Source organism: Triticum dicoccoides, chromosome 5B (assembly GCF_002162155.2).
Source record: "Triticum dicoccoides isolate Atlit2015 ecotype Zavitan chromosome 5B, WEW_v2.0, whole genome shotgun sequence".
Taxonomy (NCBI): Eukaryota; Viridiplantae; Streptophyta; class Magnoliopsida; order Poales; family Poaceae; genus Triticum; species Triticum dicoccoides.
The window spans coordinates 587,186,149-587,191,393 of NC_041389.1; positions in this window are offsets into that span (position 1 = coordinate 587,186,149).

Here is a 5,245-nt window from a genome sequence, read left to right on the forward strand (position 1 = left end):
AAAGTTCAAGCTTGGGGATGCCCAAGGCACCCCTAGATAATATTCCAAGAAGTCTCAAGCATCTAAGCTTGGGGATGCCCCGTTAGGCATCCCACCTTTCTTCTTCGACAACTATCGGTTAGTATCGGTTGAGCCTAAGTTTTTGCTTCTTCACATGAGTTGTACTATCCTTGCAATGTCATTTTATTTTGTTTTTCTTGCTGCTTGAATACAATACCAAGATCTGAAATTCTTTAATGAGAGAGAGTCTTCACATAGTTACATAATTATTTAGCTACTCATTGATCTTCACTTATATCTTTTTGGAGTAGTTTTTCATTGACTCGTGTGCTTCACTTATATCCTTTGAGTAAATTGTTGAATGATTGAATGTCATAAATCTGAAATTATATATGTCTTATTTGCTTATCCCATGGGGAGTAATGACTTTACATCTAAGAAGTAGAGGTTGTAAATTTATTGAAGGTTAGCAAGCATTGTATTGGTCATTTGAACAATTCATGAAAGAATATTGAAGGAAGAGAGATTTCACATATAAATATATTATAATAGACTTCTTTTATAATTGTGAGCACTCATTATGTTTTATGTATGACATGCTAAAGAGTTGATGTTGGACAAGGAAGACATCGTAATGGGTTATGTTTTCTCACATCTCAGTTAAAGAATATTGTCATGGATCATTCAAACATGTTGAGGTTGCCTTTCCCCCTCATGCTAGCCAAAAATTCATAGCACCAAGTAGAGATACTACTTGTGCTTCCAGATATCCTTAAACCGAGTTTTTCCATGAGAGTCCACCATATCTACCTATGGATTGAGTAAGATCCTTCAAGTAAGTTGTCATCGGTGCAAGCAATAAAAATTGCTCTCTAAATATGCATGACTTATTAGTGCGGAAAAAATAAGCTTTGTACGAACTTGTTATGAAAGCAATAAAAGCGATAGACTACATAATAAAGGTCCATATACAAGGGGCAATATAAAGTGATGTTCCTTCGCATTAAGATTTTGTGTATCCAACCCTAAAAGCGCATGACAACCTCTACTTCCCTCTGCGAAGGGCCTATCTTTTACTTTATGTCTTTTACTTTATGCAAGAGTCAAGATGATCTTCACCTTTCCCTTTTTCATTTTATCCTTTGGCAAGCACTTTTTGTTAGGGTGATCCTGATATATATATCCAATTGGATGTACGTTAGCATTAACTATTATTGTTGACATCACCCAAAGGTGAATGCATTTGGAGGCAACATTATAAGCCCCAATCTTTCTCTGTGTCTGATTAAAACTTAATAACCACAAGTATTGCATGAGTGTTAGCAATTGTAGAAGACTATATGATAGTTGAGTATGTGAAGTTTGCTAAATCAAGGCTCTGACATAGACTCTTCCTGAAAATAGGATGAATTGCAATTGTTTTGATGACTCAGAATGAAGTTTACTAGCTTTCAAGAAAGTTTATGGTCTATGCTTTAACCTGTGAATTGCTTGTTACTTGATCACTAAAAGTTTTATGAGATGAACTACTGTTATGACATATATTCATGCTAGAAAAGGTGATTGAAATTATCATTGATCAAACTTGTGCACCTCTAGCATTCACACTTCATAAATTCTTTCTTTATCATTTACCTACTCGAGGACGAGTAGGAATTAAGCTTGGGGATGCTGATACATCTCCAATGTATCTATAATTTATGAAGCATTCATGCTATTTTATTATTTGTTTTGAATGATTATGGGCTTTATTATACACTTTTATATTACTTTTGGGACTAACCTATTAACCGGAGGCCCAGCCCATATTGATGTTTTATTGCCTGTTTCAGTATTTCGAAGAAAAGGAATATCAAACGGAGTCCAAGCGGAATGAAACCTTCGGCAATGTGATTTTTTGGAAGATTATCATCCTGGAGACTTGGAGTTTACGTCAGAAGATACTCGAGGAGCCCAAGAGATAGGCCCCCCCTACTAGGCGCGCCCCCTGTCTCGTGGACCCCTCGAGCACCCCCCGACCGACTTCTTTCACCTATATAAGCCTATGTACCCTAAAACCATTAAATATCGAGATAGATCGGGAGTTCCGCTGAAAGCACAAGTGCTCCCTGGGTGGTTTTGGTAATTAATGTCAACATATCTCTTGTTGGACTAACACTTTTATCTAGTATGTTTCAGATAAGTTCAACAATGGAGTGGCATGGACTAAAAGATGTGGGAACCCCTTCAAGATGCTAAGGACAAAGGATTGGCTCAAGCTTCAAGCTCAAGACTCTTCATTTTATATTTTAGTGATCCAAGATCACATTGAGTCTATAGGAAAAGCCAATACTATCAAGAAGGGATGAGGTGTTGCTTAATGAGCCTCTTGCTTCAAGTGCTTAGTGATATGCTCCAAAAACCCTCAACTACTTTCCCACTTCCACACATATGACCTAAACCTAAAGTCAAACTCGGCCCCACCGATTCTTTCTATCCAGCGCCACCGAGTTCGGATGTCATAGCCACTGCCACAAACCCTAGACAAATCGGTCTCACCGATAGGGATCTCGGTCTCACCGAAATGGGATTGTAATCTCTCTGTGTATGTCCATTATCAAAATCGGTCTCGCCGAGTTTGAGCAATCGGTACTACCGAGATTACAATGCAAACTCTCTGGTTCACTTATTACCAAAATCGGTCCCAACGAGTTTGAGTAATCGGTCCCACCGAGTTTGCCTGACCAACTCTCTGGTTAGCTAATTACCAAAATCGGTCTCACCGAGTTTGTGTAATCGGTCTCACCGAGATTACGTTATGCCCTAACCCTAACCATATCGGTCCTACCGAGTTGCATGTCGGTCCCACCGAAAATCCTAACGGTCACTAGGTTTACTAAATCGGTCCGACCAAGTTTCTCCATTCGGTCCCACCGAGTTTGGTAAATTGTGTGTAACGGTTAGATTGTTGTGTGGAGGCTATATATACCCCTTCACCTCCTCTTCATTCGTGGAGAGAGCCATCAGAACAAACCTACACTTCCAACTTACCAGTTCTGAGAGAGAACTACCTACCCATGTGTTGAGGCCAAGGTATTCCATTCCTACCATATGAATCTTGATCTCTAGCCTTCCCCAAGTTGCTTTCCACTCAAATCTTCTTTCCACCAGATCCAAATCATGTGAGAGAGAGTTGAGTGTTGGGGAGACTATCATTTGAAGCACAAGAGCAAGGAGTTCATCATTAACGCACCATTTGTTACTTCTTGGAGAGTGGTGTCTCCTAGATTGGCTAGGTGTCACTTGGGAGCCTCCGACAAGATTGTGGAGTTGAACCAAGGAGTTTGTAAGGGCAAGGAGATCGCCTACTTCGTGAAGATCTATCGCTAGTTAGGCAAGTCCTTCGTGGGCGACGGACATGGTGGGATAGACAAGGTTGCTTCTTCGTGGACCCTTCGTGGGTGGAGCCCTCCGTGGACTCGCGCAACCGTTACCCTTCGTGGGTTGAAGTCTCCATCAACGTGGATGTACGATAGCACCACCTATCGGAACCACGACAAAAACATCCGTGTCTCTAATTGCGTTTGAATCCTCCAAAACCCTTCCCTTTACATTCTTGCAAGTTGCATGCTTTACTTTCCGCTGCTCATATACTCTTTGCATGCTTGCTTGTTATGTATTGTGAATGTTAAAGTTGTGCCTAAACTCCACTTAAACTTAAAGAAGTTAAAAACTGCAACTTTGGTACTTAGTGTCTAATCACCCCCCCCCCCTTAGACACCTCTTCTCAAGGTCCTACAAGTGGTATCAAAGCATTGGTCTCCATTGCCTTGGTTTAATCACCATTGGAGGAAGATGGATGAGTCTACTTTGGGGAGTCTTAGACATAGAGTGCCTATTCTTGATGGAGTGTATTTTCATGAGTGGAAAAATGAGATGCTTGTAATTTTCAATCAATATCATTTGAACAAGTAAATTGCTAGCCCTTGTGCACCTCATGTTGATCCTATGCATCCTACCCTTGATGAGTCAATTGACATGATTAGGAATCTTAGAACTGTTGATCTTATCATTAGAGGCTTGCCTAGAAACTTGATTAGAAACTTGTCTACTCTTAAGTGTGCCTACACCATATGGAAATTTCTTGAGGAACGCTTTCCAAATTATTCCTTGAAAAATCTAGATGAAATTCTCCATAAGTCCATTGCTTTGAGTAAGATGAATACTAGTGATCCTATGTTTGGTGATCGTCTATTTGAACTTACAAACCTTATGCGTGCCAAAGGAGATGTTGGAATTATTGGTGATATTATTTTCGAAGCTATAAGAATTCATAAGAAAGATCATTGTCAAACTCACTCTAACGAATTACCCTCTCTAGGACTTGATCCACCACATGACGATGTTGAACATGGATACTATGATGAGGATGATGATAGTGACTTCGATCTTGACGATGCAATGAAACATTTTGGTCTTATGGCAAATCTTTGAGGATATATGTCACGAGGAAAGGAATGGGTTTTTGACAGTGGATGTACCGATCACATGACCGGAGATAAAGACATGTTTCGTGAGCTTGCTGAAAATGATAGTCCTCGAAAGTATGTCACTTTCGGTGATAACTCAAAGGGTAAGGTGGTTGGCCTCGGTAAGGTGGCCATCTCACATGATAGCTCTATTCAGAATGTTATGCTCGTTGAATCTCTTGGCTACAACTTACTTTCAGTATCTAGACTTGCTGATTTCGGCTTCAATGTCCTATTTACTGAAGAGGATTGCCAAGTGTTTCATCGAGACAATCATAAAATGGTCTTTACCGGTATACGTAGAGGTGATCTTTACATTGTTGATTTCTCTAAGAAGGCTCAACCTAAAACTTGCTTCATTGCTAAATCCTCAAAAGGTTGGTTATGGCATAGACGACTCGGTCACGTTGGCATGAGAAACCTTGACAAGGTTATTAAAGGGAATCATATCCTTGGTGTTAACGATGTCATATTTGATAAGGATAGATTTTGCAGTGCTTGTCAAGCAGGTAAACAGGTTGGAGGAAGTCATCCCATGAAGAACATCATGACCACAAGGAGGCCACTTGAGCTACTTCACATGGATCTTTTTGGTCCCAACGCTTACAAGAGTCTCGGTGGAAATTCTTTTGGTCTAGTTATACTTGATGATTTTTCAAGATTTACGTGGGTGTTCTTTCTCGATGATAAATCGCAGGTCCATAAGATCTTCAAAAACTTCGCTAGGAAGGCTCAAA